This window comes from Pelodiscus sinensis, chromosome 1 (genome assembly GCF_049634645.1).
Source record: "Pelodiscus sinensis isolate JC-2024 chromosome 1, ASM4963464v1, whole genome shotgun sequence".
NCBI classification, from domain to species: domain Eukaryota; kingdom Metazoa; phylum Chordata; order Testudines; family Trionychidae; genus Pelodiscus; species Pelodiscus sinensis.
Genome location: NC_134711.1, coordinates 187,906,794 through 187,925,161, shown reverse-complemented (window position 1 = coordinate 187,925,161; position 18,368 = coordinate 187,906,794). Strand labels below are relative to the sequence as shown.

Genomic DNA, 18,368 nt, shown 5'->3' with positions numbered 1-18,368 from the left:
TGCACCAGCACCTGGAAATAAATGCTGTCCCGATGCCCTGCCAGAAGTGGTTCCGGGTGCCCTTTTTTTGACAGAGCATCCAGGCAGTCTGGACGCTCTCTTTTGAAAAAGCACATCACTTTTTCGATCTGCTTTATGTAGTTTAGACACTCTTTCGAAAGAAGCTTTTTTGAAAGATTATTTCAAAAAAGCTTCTTTCAAAAGAAGCGTGTAGTCTAGCTGTACCCAAAGATGCCAAAGTATGAGCCAGATTATGTTGAGCCTGTTAGCAGTTTTAATTATCTAATAGTCTAGAAATGCCCTTGTCAAAAGGGATAAATGTTTGCTGTTTTAGGGGAAATGCTCAGCTTCTACCCTACCCCTGCCTCTTAGATAAGTAGAGCACACACTGGTATGAACATTAAGCATTAGCTTATAAATTTGTGGGTGTGATGTTGCCCTTGCCCAGAGCAGCAACAGCACCATACTCCACAATAGGCTATTTCTGTCCTCCCTGTGGACTATTTCTCTGGCAGGTCCCTTAATGAAAGAAGAGGCACTAGGCTGTATCTCTTGTTTTGTTAAATGAGCCATGCAGAGCAGACTAAGATTGAACATATAAATCCAAACTTGGAAGTTTCCCTCTGCCTGGTTATTCTGTTACTACTTTTATATTTTAATATTGAAATAGCAATGAAAGAGAGAGATATATTGGGGGAGAGATAGCTCAGTGGTTTGAGCATTGGCCTGTTAAACCAAGGGTTGTGAGTTCAATCCTTGTGGAGGCCATTTGGGGAAAAATTCATCAGGGGTGGTCCTTGGTCCTGCCATGTATGCAGGGGACTGGACTAATGACCTTTCAAGGTCCCTTCCAGTTCTAGGAGATAGGCAATCTCCATTAATTATTATATATACTAATAGAAAATAAATACTGCTTTTTCCAGATCCCATTCCTTAATATTGGGGAGTTGCCTCTTTCTTCAAGCACAGGGGACAGTTAAGATTTGCTCACAGGGCTCAGTCCTCCTCGTGCTGCTGGAGACCTCAGTGGCAGCATTCTCTCTAATTTTTTTTCCATTCACATGCAGAATAAATTGATATGTGCACCAAGGCACATGGGGATATAGACCATGGGTAGAAACACATGGGTGACATTTAAATTTGTGTGAAGCCACCCAGGCGTTCAGCTTACAGGGGACACTGTTGAGTGGCTGTTCAGCATTCTTATTTTATTTATTAGAAAACTAGTTTATAAAGTTTATCCCCTCTCTTGTTGAGGGGAAAAAATTGTCATAGTTGTGTTCCTCCCCCCCTACCCCCAAAGGGAACAACCTCCCAATTCTTCCTGTTTGGTCCTTTTAATATGGAAGAGCAGGCCAAAAAGTGCTAGGAGGAAACAGAGCTGCTCACTACCACGGATCCCAAATCTGTCTAGCAAGGCAGGACATCCTCCTCTCTCAACCCCCCAGCTAGATGAGACTTCCGAAACATCTGGAAACGTGGGGGAGGGAGAGGTTCAATAAGTTTGAGGTAAACCTCCATGTGTCCCCTTCTGGTTTTAAACCATTTCAGAATTGAAAAACTGCAGGTACAGGTGAATAATTGTGACAAGAACTCTGGCCTGCTATCTGACTCAACAGCCCCTCCCTTTCCCCCCTCAAAAAAAGCATCTGTGCTCTTACATTTCTTACTAGGGGGATGTTAACATTTCAAAATGAACGTGCCCAAATAACTTGCACCCAAAGTGCGCTGACTTAAGAATGTTAATTTTTATTAAAGCCTGAAATGCTGGGCAAATACCAGAAGATCAGCAGAATGCACATGTGCCAATATTAAAAAGGGACAAGCAGGATGACCTGAATAATTACAGGCAGGTGATTCTGATATCAATGCCAGCCAAAATAATAGAAATGCTGAAAGGGATCCAATAAGTATATCATCCTTTAATTCAGTGGTTCCCAACCTTTTTGAGCACATGGACGGATCTCTCTTCAATCTTTTAAAATGTCACGGACACACTGGGGGAAGAAAAAAGTAAGGAAAGGAAAAGAAAAATAAGGATCTTTTTAAACTTTCCATGGACCCCCTGCAGTACCATTGCAGACCACCAGGAGTCCGCAGACCACAGGTTAGAAAACACAGCTTTGATTCTTTAATGTCAACACAGTTTAATGTAACTTGGTATTATTAAAAAAAAAAAACCCTCACTTACTGATATTACATTGTTAAAAATAAATGCACAGAAGTTAGAATATTTTGTTTTTTAACCTTTTGAGTTAGTTCACAACATTCTGATTAAAAAAGAGCACTGTTCAATATAAATGCACGTTAAATGGGTTAAATGTCTGACATGTCTTAAAAGTAACTGAATGTATTACTAGCATTCCTCAGGGATCTGTTCAATATTTTGATAAATGGTCTATATCGATGTTTCTCAAAGTTGTCCACAAAACCATTTTGAGAAAGCTGCAAACTGGCCGCCCTGGTGTGTTTCCCAGTGCCATGGCCACCGAGTTTCACAGCTCGCATTGGCTCCTCTTGGACGTTTGCAGCCAAGGGGAGCTGTGGAAAGTGGTGTGGGCCAGGCTGCCGCTTCCCACGGCTCCCTTTGGTTGCAAATGGTGAACCAAAGTCAACGGGAGCTGTGAGGCTCCGTGGCCACGGTGCCGGTAAATAAACACACCAGTGCGGCCACTTAGCAGCTTTCTCAAAGTGGTTTCACGGACGACTTTGAGAAACACTGGTCTAGATGTAAATATAAAATAATTGCTAATTAAAATTTGTGGACGACTCTCAGAATTTAGAGTATTAAATTATTACTAGGGGGCTACGCCCTCTTCTTGCTACGCTTGCCTACCTCCCTCTCTCTGGCTGCTTTAGCTTTGCTGAGAGCTTGTTGACGCTGATGACATGATGACATCATTGTCACCCAGCAAGAAAAACAATTCTTCTTGGGGTAGTGTCCCCGTGGTTGCTCCACTATAGGTGTCGAGCTCATCCCAGTGCCGCAGGTTGTAAATTCGTCAGCCGTGGTTCAGGCAGACCGTGCATGTGCGGTGAGCGTCGCATGCCTTTCGCACCATTTCTGAGTCTGTACGTAGTGCGGCTCTCACCAGTGCCTCCTAACCATGGTCGAACTGCTTCTCCTGAAGCTGAGAGAAAGAGTGTAAAAATAGTTAGAAAGTTAGTTGTTAGTCATAGTTTTAGTCAGTAGTTCATGGTTGTACTTTTAGTTAGAGAATTTTTTTTTAAACGAATAATCTTACTGTTTAAAGTTCTAATTTGTAGTTAAATAGTTTTAGTATACAAGCTGTTGAGAATTCCAGGGTCCCCTGGTTTAAAAAAAATTTACAGCATACGGCGACCTGATGCCCACATCAGACAGCCACGCGAGCTGCATAAAGTGCCTGCGTGAGGGCCACATCCTTCAGAAATGCCCACACTGTTCTAAGCTGACAGCATGGGCCAGGCATGATCGTGAGATGCAGTTAAAAATGTTACTGTTCAGTAAGGCCCTGCAGCCTACAGAGACAGAGCCTCCCAGATCTCCGGGGTCCCCAGAGAGACCAAAATCCTGTGCAGAACTGACTGCAGCAAGAAAAAAATCACGACTCTGCCATTCATCGTCCAGGTGGATAAGTGGATAGGCTGGGGATATTGGGAATGGCCCTAAGTTGTCATGCAGAAAAGCACAAGACGAGCTGAAGTACATCAGTGCTGGGTCCAGCCCTTCCTATGGAACTGGCACCGGCGGCTTCCACAGTGCCGAGAGGTGATTTGGCGTCGGCGCTGAAAAAACATGCCTACAATGGTGCCAGCCAAGGCAACACTGACGGAACCAGCACTGCATATACGACAGGTACTGAATGCAGCACCAACACTAACAGCACCATCCAGGAGACCAGCACAGGGCTTGGCGGCACCACCACCGAGCCCACCATTGACTACAAGCTTGGCACCGACCCCCACTGCACCGCCTACGACATCAGCACTGAGTCCACTGGCACTGGGTTCAACCACCACAGTTGCGGTACGGCAAACATTGGTACTGGCTCAGGCAGCACATACAGTACTGGTACAGGACGTACCAGAGCATCGCTAGCAATCCTCCCTGGCACCGGAGAAAACTAGATACAAGTCTAGGAGAGTGATCACACTCTCTCCTAGCCCGGAACCGGTTTGCTTTTCTCCAGAGCCTCAGTCTCCGGTTTCTGCATTCTCTGTGCCATCGCAGCATGCGAGTCGCACTACTTCAACCATACACCATTGCAACTGCTCTCTGCAATATTCACCATCACCACAGTGCTACCGCAGACAGTCACATTTTCCAACATATTCACAAGGCAGGTCTCGTTCACCCAGCTCACCTACACAATCATCTTACTTGAAGTATCACCACACAGCTGAGAGGAGGTATTCCCCTGGGTATTCTCCAAGGAGGCATTATTATGATTGTTATCACGGGGATCATTACTATCATCATCGACGCTGTTATTCATTGGAGCACTCCTGCTTAAGGTCTCCTAAGTATTATCACCAACAACGTTCACATAGTAGTGCTAGACTACCAACACCTCCGGAAACGACCACAAGGTCACCCACCCCTTCAGGAGATGCACCTTCAACAGCTCATCAACCTGAGGCAGAGTTGTTACCAGCATCGGAGCACGCTCATTTGCAAAGTCTCCAACTGATCAGTCTTCCTCCTCTTCGGATGTTGCGGTCTTCCCCAGCGATTCTTCGCCAACGGATGATATTCACCAATTCCACGAGTTGTTTAAAAGAGTGGCAGACACACAAGAGGTGCAACTTGTTGAGGTATAACATAAGCAACATCGCAGTCTGAAGAATCTCCAGCCGTCTCAGAAATCGAGAATGGCGCTACTGTTATGTAAGTTAGCAGCCACCATTTTGGTCGCAGATGCTATTTTGGATCATAAAACAACAACTAGGAATCCATCTTGGTGTCTCTACTGCCCCCCCTCCTTTCCTGCGCTTTCCATCTGGTGGCGGGAAACCCTGGCAGTCATATGGGTATAATTTGCCCAGTGACTGAAATTACATGGGCAGGGGCTACACTGGTTACATCAAAATCTGCCCGACAACTGCAGATTTTATAGCCTTTGGCATAGCCTAGGGCTGCCCACCTGAGTGGCAGAGTGTGGCTGTTGTATTACCAACAACATGACCACAGTCTACTATATCAACCGTCAAGGTGGAGCCCACTCCAACTCGCTCTGTGCAGAGGCGATGCGTTTATGGAACTGGTGCATTCGCCACAACGTCAACATGGTCGCTACATATCTACTGGGCAAGGACAATATGATTGCCGATACCCTCAATACATACTTCTTTCTTCAACACAAGTGGGAACTCAATCACGATGTAACACATTATCTCTTCCAACGATGGGGGTACCCCACTAAAGACCTGTTACAACACTTCACAACGTGAAGTGTCCCGAATATTGTTGCAGAGTGGACGTAGGACCGAAGTCCCTATGGGATGCATTCCTACAGGATTGGAGCCGCCATCTACTCTACGCTTTTCAGTAAGGGGAAGATATCCATAGACCGAGCCACAGTCATAATTATAGCTCCCTTTTGGCCCAGACAGACATGGCTTCCGCTTCTCTGTCATGTCTCTGTCATCCATACCATCTGCCAGAACGACCCGACCTTCTGACACAACCAGGGCTGGCCATGATGCACCCGCAAATTGATCGACTACACCTCACAGTGTGGCTCCTAGCTGGTTCCGACAGAAGTCGTCTGTTCTCAGGAGGTAAAACACGTGTTAATGCACAGTGGGCATGATTCCACATGAGTGACTTACCTGCATAAATGGCGTCGTTTCCACACCTAGTGCGTGGTTAATAATCTCGACCATGCTCCATTCCTATTCATCATATCCTCGAGTACATACTACACCTCCAACATTCAGGCTTGGTGTTACCATCCGAGTTCATCTCACGGCGATTTCTGCCTTCAGACAAACGGTAGAAGGTTACTCAATATTTGCCCATCCCATGACTAAGTGATTCCTAAAAGGTCTCGCCAATCAATACCCTGTGAGAACCCCAGGTGCAATGGGACCTACAACTGGTCTTGGACACTCTGACGTATCCACCATTTGAGCCGCTAGCCACCTGTGACGTGGCAATGCTTACAATGAAAATCGTTTTCTTACTAGCAATTACATCTGCACGCTGGGTAGGTGAGCTGACTGCCCTTTCGGCCACACCAGCGTACACCTTGTTTACCAGTAACGGGGTCATACTGCGCCCCTGTCCAAATTTCTTACCGAAAATGAACTCAGAGTTCCACATCAACGAACCTATAGTACTCCCAACATTTTATCCCAAGCCGCACTCCTCCAACCATGAAGCCCGACTACATACCTTGGACAGATGTAGGGCTCTGGCTTTCTACCTGGAGAGGATGCATCCCTTCCGACAATCACGTTTACTACTATGCACAGATGAATGAGTTAAGGGCCAACCTTTGACGTCACAACGCATTTCCAAGCTGATTGTAAACTGAATCTCACGCTGCTACTCATTGTGTAACAGACCCCATCCAAACACAATGAAGGCTCATTCTACCAGAGCGATGGCCACGTCGAAGGCCTTCCTCAAAGGAGTTCCCTTACAGGATATCCGTTATGCGGCAACCTGGTCCTCAACATAACATTTGCAAAACATTATGCCATTGACACTCTCGTGAGTGACTCAGCAGTTGCCTCTGCAGTACTCTCTATGGCAGATCGATCATAATTCCGATTCCCACCTCTGTAGACCAGGCTACTGCTCTGTAGTCATCTACAGTGGAGCACCCATGGGGACTGTGACAGACCGGGCCGGATCTGGGCACGGCTGAGGGTGTCCACTCTGGGTGAATTGCTCAAACTCGGGGCTCCTTATAGCCCCACACTGGAGACCTTCCCAAATAGGCCATAGACCAGTTCCACAGAGCACTTCAGCTGCCTGTCTGGCCAGCCAGAAGCCTCACTAGCAAAACCCCTCTGACACCCCAGCTATATCCATGCCCCAAACAGCCCCGGGCCTGCACACAGGTGAGGGGCTATAGGACCCAATCTCACCCACCCCGAACGAGTTCTCCAGTCCCAAGAAACCAGCATCCCAGATCAATTTATGCTCTGGATCTTACCCACAAATCATGCTGAGCCAATCCTTTAGAATCTAAATCTAAAGCTTTATTACTAAGAGAAAGAAAAGCATGAGAGTAAGGTTGTTAAAGTATAACACATTACATGCATCAAATCTCCCAGTTCTCGATGCAGGCTAGTAGCAGAGATGTTATAAACTGCTAGCTTAAAAGTCTTTGGTGTCCATCCTATGCCAGGATGGGTCCACAGTTCTTTCCAGCTCGTAGATCCCTGAGAGGCTGCATCTGGGATTAGGAGCAAATCTGAAGATCCACCCCCTGGAGTCTGCCACATGGCATCTTATATCCATCCCTGGTCTTTTCCAAGCCAGAGAGGGGCACATGGTCATTGGCGAGGTGTGTCTTTTGCATTCAGAGATTCATTGTTCCTGGAGCCTCGCTCATTAGCATATCCACGGGCTGAGCATTCCTCTGCATTGCTCAGCCACAAACAGAGAAGTTTCCAGCATCCATACAGAGTACGTTTATAACTCCACATACAGACATTATACAATTACATGAACAGCACCTACAGTAGAAGGTAAGCTTTTGTTTGACACCTCACATGACCCCTTTTGTATACACTTTGGGGCAAATACCCCCCTATGGGTACAGCAGTGATCTGGCTGCTCCCTCAAAATCTAGTAATGTGACAGGGACACTACCAGAAGAAGAGGAAGTTCTTCTTCGGGTAGTCCCCGTGGATGCTCCACGTCTGGTGTCGGGCTCGTCCTGGCGCCGCGAATCGGAGGCTTCACATAGCTGTATTCAGCCAGACCGCGTGTGCGTGAGCGCTCGAGGCCATTCGCGCCCTTTCTTCTCTGCGCGCGGTCCGGCCCCCGCTCCAGTTCCTCTCAGCTGCCTCTGGCCACGGACGGAGCTCTCTCCTCTCCTCTCCTCTCCTCTCCTCTCCTCTCCTCTCCTCTCCTCTCCTCTCCTCTCCTCAGAGTACTTCAGACATCCTGTTAATAGTTAAAATTTAATTCATCAACCTTATCTACGTTTCCCTTTCCTTATCTTCACTGTTAAAAAAAACAAAAAAAAAAAACCTAGTAGAAATAGAGACATTTCAATATTTGTTATCTCCGTCCCTGCTGTTTCCCGCTGTTCTCACTTGGCGCCTAGCCGCCTCTCTCTCTCTCGGAGAACAAAAAAAAAAAAAGCTAAATACCAGAATACAAGGAAATAAAGAGAGAAAGAAACAGAAAAGAAAGAAGCAAAACGAATATAAAACAAACGGCAAGCGGTTACTGGCGCAAGCATTCAAGCAGCAAAAATGCCGGGCTCCCCCGGTTTTAAAAAGTGCTCGCTATGCCACGAGGCAATGCCGATCTCTGATGGCCATGCCTCCTGTATTAGGGGTGTTGGGGAGACGCACTTGCCCCAAAAATGCACCCACTGTGCTAATCTGACCACCAGAGCCCACAAGGACTGCGAGAGACGGCTAAAAATGATTTTATTTGATAAGGCACTACACGCTCCTGCAACTGTCCATTCGAACGCCTTACCGACTCCTTCTCTTCCCGGACCTCCTAACGCAACAGAACGGATCTGTACGTCACCCGAAATTCCTCACCTTGCACCTGACCGCATGGATGCTAGATGGTTCAGCACATCCGAGAGTTTTTGTTCGGACCAAGTGAAACGCGTTCTGTTGCATAGTAGAAAACACTCCACGAGGAAAACATACCTCGCAAAATGGTCTCGGTTTACAAAATGGTGCAGCTCCAATGCCTCTGGCTCACCATTGCATTTTGTACTCGACTACATTCTGCATCTACACACGACAGGTATCTCGATACCATCACTTAAAGTCCACCTAGCGGCATTCCACCACACAATCGATGGCCGGTCTGTATTTGCCCACCCCACTACGAAGAGGTTTCTCAAAGGTCTCATTAATCTTAACCCTCCACGTAGACCCCCACCCTCCGGTGTGGAATCTCGACCTCGTGCTGGATGCTTTGACACGTCCACCTTTTGAGCCTCTCGCTACTACGTCCCTTCAGCTGCTTACGACCAAAGTCGTCTTTCTTCTTGCTATAACGTCTGCATGCAGAGTCAGTGAGATGGCAGCCCTTATGGCATCTCCTCCATATACTATCTTTAATAGGGACTCTGTGACACTGAGGTCGCACCCAGCCTTCCTGCCAAAGGTCTGCACGGATTTCCACATTAATGAACCAATCGTCTTACCTTCTTTCTGCCCGAAACCACATACCTCGCTTCATGAGGCTCTTCTGCACATGCTGGACGCTCGCCGAGCCCTTGCATTTTATGTTGATAGAACTCGTGATAGCCGAAAGACGGACCATCTCTTCATATCTGTCGCAGATCACTTTAGAGGTCGTCCACTCTCTGCACAGCGCATTTCAAAGTTGATTGTCGCTTGCATTACCACCTGTTATAATATCTGTAACAAGTCGCTCCCATCACAGCCTAGAGCGCACTCCACTCGCGCAGTTGCTACCTCGACGGCCTTCCTGAAAGGAGTCCCTATGCAAGACATCTGTCGAGCAGCTACTTGGTCGTCAAACGCCACCTTCATGAAACATTACGCAACTCTGCAACACTCTACTTCAGACTCCGCTGTAGCCTCGGCAGTACTCCAACACTGCCACAATCGTGATTCCGTAGCCCAACCTTAGCTCGGACCACTGCTCCGAAGTCACCAGACGTGGAGCACCCATGGGAACTACCCGAAGAAGAAGAAGAAGTTACTCACCTTCGTGCAGTAACGATGGTTCTTTGAGGTGTGTCCCCTTGGGTGCTCCACAACCCGCCCTCCTCCCCGCTACGGAATCTCGTCTGTTTCTCTCGTTTTGGATGAGGCGGTGAGAGGAACTGGAGTGGGGGCCGGACTGCGCGCAGAGAGGAAAGGGCGCGAATGGCCTCGAACGCTTGCGCATGCACGGTCCGGCTGAATACAGCTATGTGAAGCCTCCGATTCGCGGCACCGGGACGAGCCCGACACCAGACATGGAGCATCCACGTGGACACACCTCGAAGAACCATCATTACTGCACCAAGGTGAGTAACTTCTTCGTATTCACCTTGTTCAGTAACAACGGTTCTTCGAGGTGTGTCCCCCCATGGGTGCTCCACGACCTGCCCTCCTCCCCACTTTGGAGTCTCTTCTTTATGTCTTTCAGAGGTGATCCAATTAGGAGGAACTGGCGGGAGCTGGACCACCCGTAGACTCAGAAACAGCACGAAAGGCACGTAACGCTCATCGCACATGCGCAGTCTGGCTGAACTACGGCTGACGAATCTCCAACCTGTGGCACTGGGATGAGCCCAATACCTACAGTGGAGCACCCATGGGGACACGCACCTCGAAGAACCATTGTTACTGTACAAGGTGAGTAACTTCCTCTTATATAGAGAAATGATGGCATAGTCACAAAGTGATCTGGATTGGTTGATAAGCTGGGGCCATTCAAACAAAATACATTTTAATACAATCACATACAAGGTCACATAACTAGGAACAAAAATGCAGATGGTACTTGCAGAAAGGAGGACTGTATACTGGACAGCAAAGACTAAAAAGGATATAGGGGTTCAAAGTGCACAAGCAATTCAAGATGAGCTCTGAATGAGGTGCTGTGGCAAAAGGGGCTAATGCAATCCTTGGATGTATAGAATAAACATAAGACATAAGCATGGTCATACTGGGTCGGACCATAGGTCCATCTTGCCCAGTATCCTGTCCGCCGAGAGTGGCCAATACGAGGTGTCCCAAAGGGAATGAACAAAACAGTTATGCTCCATCCCTAGTCACACAGTCTCAGCTCTTGACACTTACCAGCAAGGTGACTTCTGTCTATGGCACTGGTAAGACCCATATTGAAGTATTGTCAACTGATACCCACATTTTTTAAAAAGCATTGAAAAATTGAAGACTGCATAAAAAATAAAAGAATTAACTTATTAAAATGATCAAGAGGAGACTACAGTATGATTATATTCATTGAAAGAAACACAAGTTATTAGATTTGTTACAGGGGCTACTGGGTGAAATTCTATGTGGCCTGTGCTGTCCATGAGGTCAAATTAGATGCTCTTAATGGCCTTTTCCTCTTTTACTTATGTTCCACAGGCTTAGGTTTCTGAGAAGAGCTGGAACTTGTGCAGAGCAATGAGGATCTGGGGTGCTTTTCTGTACCTCTTTAGAAGAGTAATTCTCACTTCTATTGGAACCTGTCCCTTTTCTTGGCATGGACTATTTTATATTCAGCCTCTTTGAATGGGGGAGAATGGATTTAGTCCCCCAGTGCTCATATTTCAATATAATTGGAATGGTAATTCATATAGCTTCTTTCTGTTGGTCTTTATGTGTATTGCACTGTGGACATGCATGCACTCCCTGCACATGAAACCAGAAAAATCTTGAAAGTAGTGTCTTGGTACATTCCTGGGCCCCCTCTGTCATCCATTCAAAGACATAAGAAGTAGTGCAGACCAACACTTCTCACGTTCCTCATTTACAGTCATATGGCCTGAGTTGGAATCTCCAGTGTCTGGAATGAGCCTCTTCAACATTTTCCTCTAAATATTTCCAAGTTTTATATGCAGTTAGTATTGTTATTAGATGCACAAGTTTAACTAGGAGGACGGCGAAGTTCCATCCACAACATGCAGCATCTTAGTTTCTTTAATCACAAGCTAAAATTCTGCATGGCTACACTGCCATTGATAATACTGTCTCTAGAAAAAGACATAGTTCACATCTCTCAATATGAAAGATGCGTACTTTCACATGGATTTTCACCCTTTCCATAGAAGATTCCTCAGATTTGTGTTAGATCCGGATCACTACCAATACAGAGAACTCTCATTCAGTCTAGAATCTACAAGGTCTCTACAAAAGTATTTTTTCTGTAGTAGCATTACTCCTGAAGGCTGTTTCGTATCTCTGGGAAATCTCTGTAAAAATACAAAAGTCTTCTCTTGCTCAAACCCGGACTATAGCTTTCATAAGAGCTTAGTCTGACCTTAGATTCAGAGCAAGAGCGTGTTTCCCTATCAACAGTTTCCAAGTCATAGGCAACCTAATATATCAGTTTATTCCTAACCCTTAGACAGCTGTCCAAGTTTGCCTTACTCTCCTGGCTGACATGGAGTCATATATTTGCATAACAATGTTCACCAAACTCCACTTCTGATGCCTGAAGGCTTAGCTTTGAACAATATATATGACATGAATACAAATGGCATGAATGCTATAGTGATGATGCCCACTGAGATAAGGGCCTCTCTAACTTGATGAAAAGATCCCACACAAGTGTGCAGAGGTGTTTCTTCTCGATTCCCCCATACCCACTGAACAATCACCAGAGACATCTCTATGTTAAGTTCAGGTGTTCACATGGATGGTCACATGACACAGGGCACTTGTACTGTGGATGGTCACAGGAAACAAGAATGCACATAAATCTCCCAGAACTCATAACAGTGGGAGAAGCATACAGGGCATTCTTACTAGTAAATCCAGTCTCATTACATGTTTGCACTGTTAGACAACATGACAACTATAGTCTTCATAAATATCCTCTGTGTATAGAAGTGGTCAGTTTAAGGAATTCATGTAATCCCCCAAGAACCCAGAATTTGCTTGCGACAGCTTCAGGAGGTATTTCACCAGTAGCTGCAAGTGGGAGTTACATTGCTCAGCAGGTGAACATCTTTGCTCAGCAGGGTACTCCTACTTGCCTCCAATAAACAAAGTGCAGCATATACTCTTCCAAGGGAGCTCAGGGCCAGTTCTGCAGAGGTGATGCTCTTCTGTGGACAAATGATTTGATCTATGCCTTTCTTCTTAAGCTGCTGTTTTCTTGAGTGTTGCAGAAGATTCCAAGACAAAGTCATTCTCTTTTCATTTAAATGGCTCTGAATACATCAACCCAGTCCAGCCACTCATTCATCCCTTGTCAGATTTCTTGACTCGAGAATGGCTGGGATAGACACCCCAACCTGGAAGCAGTTAACTTTACAGCTTAGTATTTAGCTGGGCATCTGACTAAGAGTATTCCTGTTCCAAAACTATGCAAGCCATTCTTACTAATGGAAGAAGAGTCTCAACTAGAAATGTTACCTTGCCAAGTAGAAGCATTTCTCTGTCTAGGCTCACCCCCAGTATATTTCTCCTGATATTTCAGATTACCTCACTTTTAAGATTGGCCTCTTCCTCAGCTTGATACTGGTTCACATGGAAGCAGTCTGTGAGTCACCCTCCAGCTGATGGTGATTCCCTTTACTCCACATCCAGCTTTTTAAAGATCTTAATTCAAGCTTTCTGATTTGGTAATAAAGCCCAACCTCTCCATGGGACTATAATTTTAGTACTTTAACATTTACCAAGTCACCTTACGAATCTCTGGCTACTTTGATACTTGTCTGTGAAGGTTTGTTCCTCATTCCATTACCTCATCCAGATGGGTAAGTAAACTGGGGAACTTAATGGCAGATCCTCCCCATGGTATTTCATATGGACAAGGTGTTGCTATGTGAACATGTGAACTCATCCCAGTGTAGTTTTGAAATTTCACACAAATTTCACTATTTATCTGTGTTCTTGGAGCACGGTGCCTCCAATGAAGTGGCTTCATTCCTCAACATAAGACTAGCTCTGGCATTTTCCTTACAGAGAACAAAATCTATCAGTCTCGTAGGTCTGTTTGCCTTTGCGGAACAACCTTGAGGAGAAGTTCCTTAGCAGAGGATCTCCAAGTGGATCTGTGGCTGAATCCTACTTTATCAGTGAGCACACTCGTCCCTCCTATGGTGTACCCAGCTCATTCTGAGAGTGAAGGCAGCTCTGGTAGTATCACTTCAAGAGGTAACTCTATCAGCTATGTGGAGTTCCATCTGTGTACTTACAAGACAAGTTACCATGATCGAAGCCTATGCTGATGCATTCTTTGGGACAGTAGTTATATGTACAGCTTCACCACCAGCATCTTCCTCCACCTCTAAGTACTGCTTTATTGGTCACCCACAGAGAAATACACTGAAACCAGGACTCAAAGGGAAGAGTTCTTTGAGATTAGTGGTATTTATCTGCATTCCTTTAACCATTCTCCCTCCCCACCCTGTTCAATCATCTGATACACAATAAGAGGTAAGCAGCTGGAGAGGCCTCAATCCACACCATCCCTTATAGTTTTTGGTGCAGAGTAGTAGAGGGGAGAGGGCACAGTTGTGGACAAACGGGCATTATTTGCAAGAATTCTCTAGTCTCAGACGCAAGGAGTGTATATATATTGAATACAGATAGGGATCATACATCTCTAAGAACTCCATTTATGAAGGGTAAATAACTTTTCTTACTACTTTGAGAAGTGTCCCCGGGGGTGCTCCACTGTTGGTGTTGGGTCGTCCCGGCACTGCAGATCGGAGATTTGCTAGCAGGAATCTGCTGCACTGCAAATGCGCGTTAGGTCCCTCGTGCCATTCACGCCATTTCTTGAGGCACGCAGTCTGGTTCTTGACAGTTCCTTCTAACTGTCCTCAGTCACAGATGAAGTGAGCTCCCTCTCAACAGAGCCTGTCAGGATAGAATTTCAAGTTAGTTGTTAGCCAGTTTTTAGCAGTAGTACTCTAATTACAGAATTGTTTTAAAAAGAGAAAGAGAGAGAGAGATCAGATACTGTTGTACCAAATAAAAGCAAGCAGGATCTTATGAGGGGGATAAGGCAAAAAGCCACATTTATTGTAAAGATAATAAAAAAAATAAAGAAAAAATAGAAGCAAACAACGTTGTTTAACTACTTATTCCTAACACTACTTAACCCTTATACACTTGTGTATGTGTATATATATATATATATATATATATATATATATATATATATATATATATATATATATATATAACCATTTATTCATACATCCATTCATTCAAGTTCTGTGTATAGTTACCAGCCTGGAAGTTGCTTGTGACAGAATACTGGCCAGGTACTCTGTACACAAGTGATGGTAGTGGGGAGCGAAGTCCTGATCAGATGCGCATCTGAAGCTCCTGGTAGGCTGGCAGCAGAACCTTGGACTCTGATTCCATAGTTTTTTAGTCCAGTTCTTATAGGAATTTCTTCCTATGCCAGTCTATGGAAATTGCTGTATCATGCTGATGTCTCCAGGGTGGCTGCCAGGTGCTCATCAGTGATCTCATCGGGTGGACCTCCAGTTTCTCCACTTGACACCTTTTGGTTGCACTGGCACCTGACGCCTTCTTCAGCCCTTTGTTGCTGTATTCTCAGGCTGGCACCTCTTAGAACCATTCACTCATCATCCAAGCACTCTCTCTCTCTTACATACATTCCTTAATGTTTCCCATACAAAGTTTCTGGTAATAATAACTTTACATATATCAGAGTTGTAGTTACAAAAAGTTTCTGGGTGGTATTGCTTAAAACATTCTCTGAGTGCTGAATAAAGTTACAATGTTTTAAAGAGAACAGGCCTCAATTAAGTAACAATGCCCTTAGTCAATTACAGGGATTGGCTCCCATAGCAGAGTTAGTGGCTTGACAATGCAGTGTTACAATGTATCTCTGCAATGTCAATTTCAAGCAGCCCCTTGCACAAGCTTGAGCATGCCCTGGAGCACAGGGGGGGAGGGGGGGGGTGCTGTTTCTGGCTACATAGGATTATATTCTTAACAGTTCTAAGTTACATGACCTAATACATTATATTCTAAAGGGACAATAATAATAATAAATCTAAACATTTAACAATCTTAACAAATAATAATAATAATAAGAAGAAGAAGAATTAATAATAAATCTAAACACTTTAAGTTGTGGGGAACAAATTATGGGGAGTCACTTCCATTTGGGGGAATCACATTTTTAATACATTAATATGTTATCCCTACAATACGACCATACCAGGATCTCCTGGCTTCAAAAATGTGACTTTTGGCAGGAGACCATGACCGCCTCAGACGGGCAGTCTGGTTGCATTCATTGCTGGGGCGAAGAACACATTCCCCAGAAGTGCCCTCACTTCTCTATGCTAACAGTTAGAGCACAAAGAGACAGGGAAATGAGACTCAGGGTGCTTTTATTTGATAAAGCACTCCAGCCTTCACAAACAGAGCCCTCCTCACCCCGTTCAAACTCAATAAGGGCCGATAAATGTCAGGCTGCATCGCCAGGGCCTCATTCTTCAAGGAAGAGAAGGGCTGTCCCGGCATGACCACCGGGTCATGGAGGCACCAGGGATAAATCAGGCACTGGTTCCACCCACCACAGGGATAGAGCTTTGAAGCTGCACCGCAGTACACCAGCTATGTCAGCGCTTGCACTGGACATGAGCCCGGCACAGGAACCGTATTTGATACCTGAGTCGGCACCAAAAGTGGAAGAGCCATTGGACTGGTGGACTGCACCCACCAATGTTAGCTGGAGTGCTGTTCCATTGACTTCAGCCCACGATACAGATCACAACCGATGCATCTCTTATAGGGTGGGGAGTACACTTCAGCGGCCACCATGTTCAGGGCTGCTGGTCTACAACAGAAACTTCCCTTCATATCAACCTTCTATAGCTGAGACAAAATACAGGACTATGTAGCACTTTAAAGACTAACAAGATGGTTTATTAGATGATGAGCTTTCGTGGGCCAGACCCACTTCCTCAGATCAAATAGTGGAAGAAAATAGTCACAGCCATATATACACCAAAGGATACAATTAAAAAAAAATGAACACACATGAAAAGGACAAATCACATTTCAGAACAGAAGGGAGATGCGGGGGGAAGGAAGGTGAATGCCTGTGAGTTAATGATATTAGAGGTGGGGAAGGGGAAATGTCTGTGAGTTAATAGTATTAGAGGTGATAATTGGGGAAGCTATCTTTGTAATGGGTAAGATAGCTGGGGTCTTTATTCAGCCCCCGGCTGAGAGTGTCGAATTTTAGCATGAATGCCAGTTCAGAGGATTCCCTTTCAAGTGCAGATTTGAATGTCTTCTGAAGTAGTCTCTTTTGTTCAGCTACACCAGACTAACACGGCTACATTTCTATCACTATTCTATAGCTGAGAGCAGTCTTCAACGCATGCAAGCATTTCTCCACTATCATCCAGGACAACACCATCAGGGTCCTGACTGACAATATGATTACCGTTTTCTACATAAATTGACAGGAAGGGGCCCAATCACGTTCCCTCCGCTGGCTTTATCACTGCCCTAAATGGCCTTAACCAAAATTCTTACATAGTGGTGCTGTAGCCATGTTGGTCCCAAGCTCGCAGAGAGGTAATACCTTTCATTTGGCCTATCTTCTACTGAAAAATACAAGCTTTCCACTTTGAGAGCTTAGTGGAAGAAGGGTTCTATGTAAGGCTGAAATTTTTCACCGACAGTATTTGATCCGATACAAATTATGGCCTTTCCCCATTTTCTCTTAGTACCAATTACTGCATGTCCACAAGTGGGCTGCATTAGAGTTGCACTTGCCTGAGTCCACCTACTTTTGATGTAGGTGCTCAAATGTTGTTTTAATGTAGAAGTTTTTTTGCTGTGTCCATATTTATTTTAAAAAACCAACAGCCATATTACTCCTTCCATTCTCTTTTTAAAGAAATACATGGTCCCTGAGCTGAAACTACTCTAATGTTCCAGATTTTCTTCAAGGGCAAAGCTATGATAGTGGTCCAACAGGCAACTTGGGTGGTGGTCCAGACTCTCACTGCGGCTTTCAAGGACATATCTCTCTATACAGTGTGAGCACATGTCCTGATTTTTGTATAAGACAAAGCATTATGCATATGAACTGTTCTTATTTTGGCATCTGCTACCTTCTCTTCCCCTCTCCGCCATCATAGGTGACATTTGGGAAGCACTATGCTCCTAATACTCTTAAATGCTAGCTGGGCAGCCTCCATTTCCACAGGGTGGCCTATTCTGCACTCCCTCCCCAGGCACCGTCCATGCCCCTCCCATCCTAGTCTGATAGTGCACAGTGAGCGGCACGTCTGCAGCACCCCCCTGCTGCGGCCGCTCCTTACGCTGCTGGCAGCCAGGCTCGTGGGAGCCGGGCTAGCTACGGGACAGCGCGCTACGGCATGAATCCCCCCCCCCCCCCATGACTCAGTTGCGGGCCCCCTAACGGCCGGTAAAGGGGGCGGGTGTAGCAAGACTCAGTAGGTGACGTCGCCCCCTGCTCGGGCTGGGTCTCCTGCCCTCAGCCTGGCGCGTGCAGCAGCGGGGCTAAG

General features: G+C 45.7%; 1 long non-coding RNA gene across 2 annotated transcripts; it reads right to left on the bottom strand.

The window, feature by feature from the left end:
* Positions 1-1,835: 1,835 nt before the first annotated feature.
* On the bottom strand, positions 1,836-18,338 carry LOC142821202 (uncharacterized). Of its 2 annotated transcripts, XR_012898121.1 has the most exons (5): positions 16,544-18,338; positions 14,478-14,694; positions 5,815-5,964; positions 2,837-3,131; positions 1,836-1,997 (listed from the first exon to the last, which is right to left on the bottom strand). It is a non-coding gene; the product is annotated as an uncharacterized LOC142821202 (long non-coding RNA). The 2 variants fall into 2 exon arrangements; XR_012898122.1 differs by lacking the exons at positions 1,836-1,997; positions 2,837-3,131; positions 5,815-5,964 and adding an exon at positions 7,382-8,107.
* Positions 18,339-18,368: the final 30 nt, after the last annotated feature.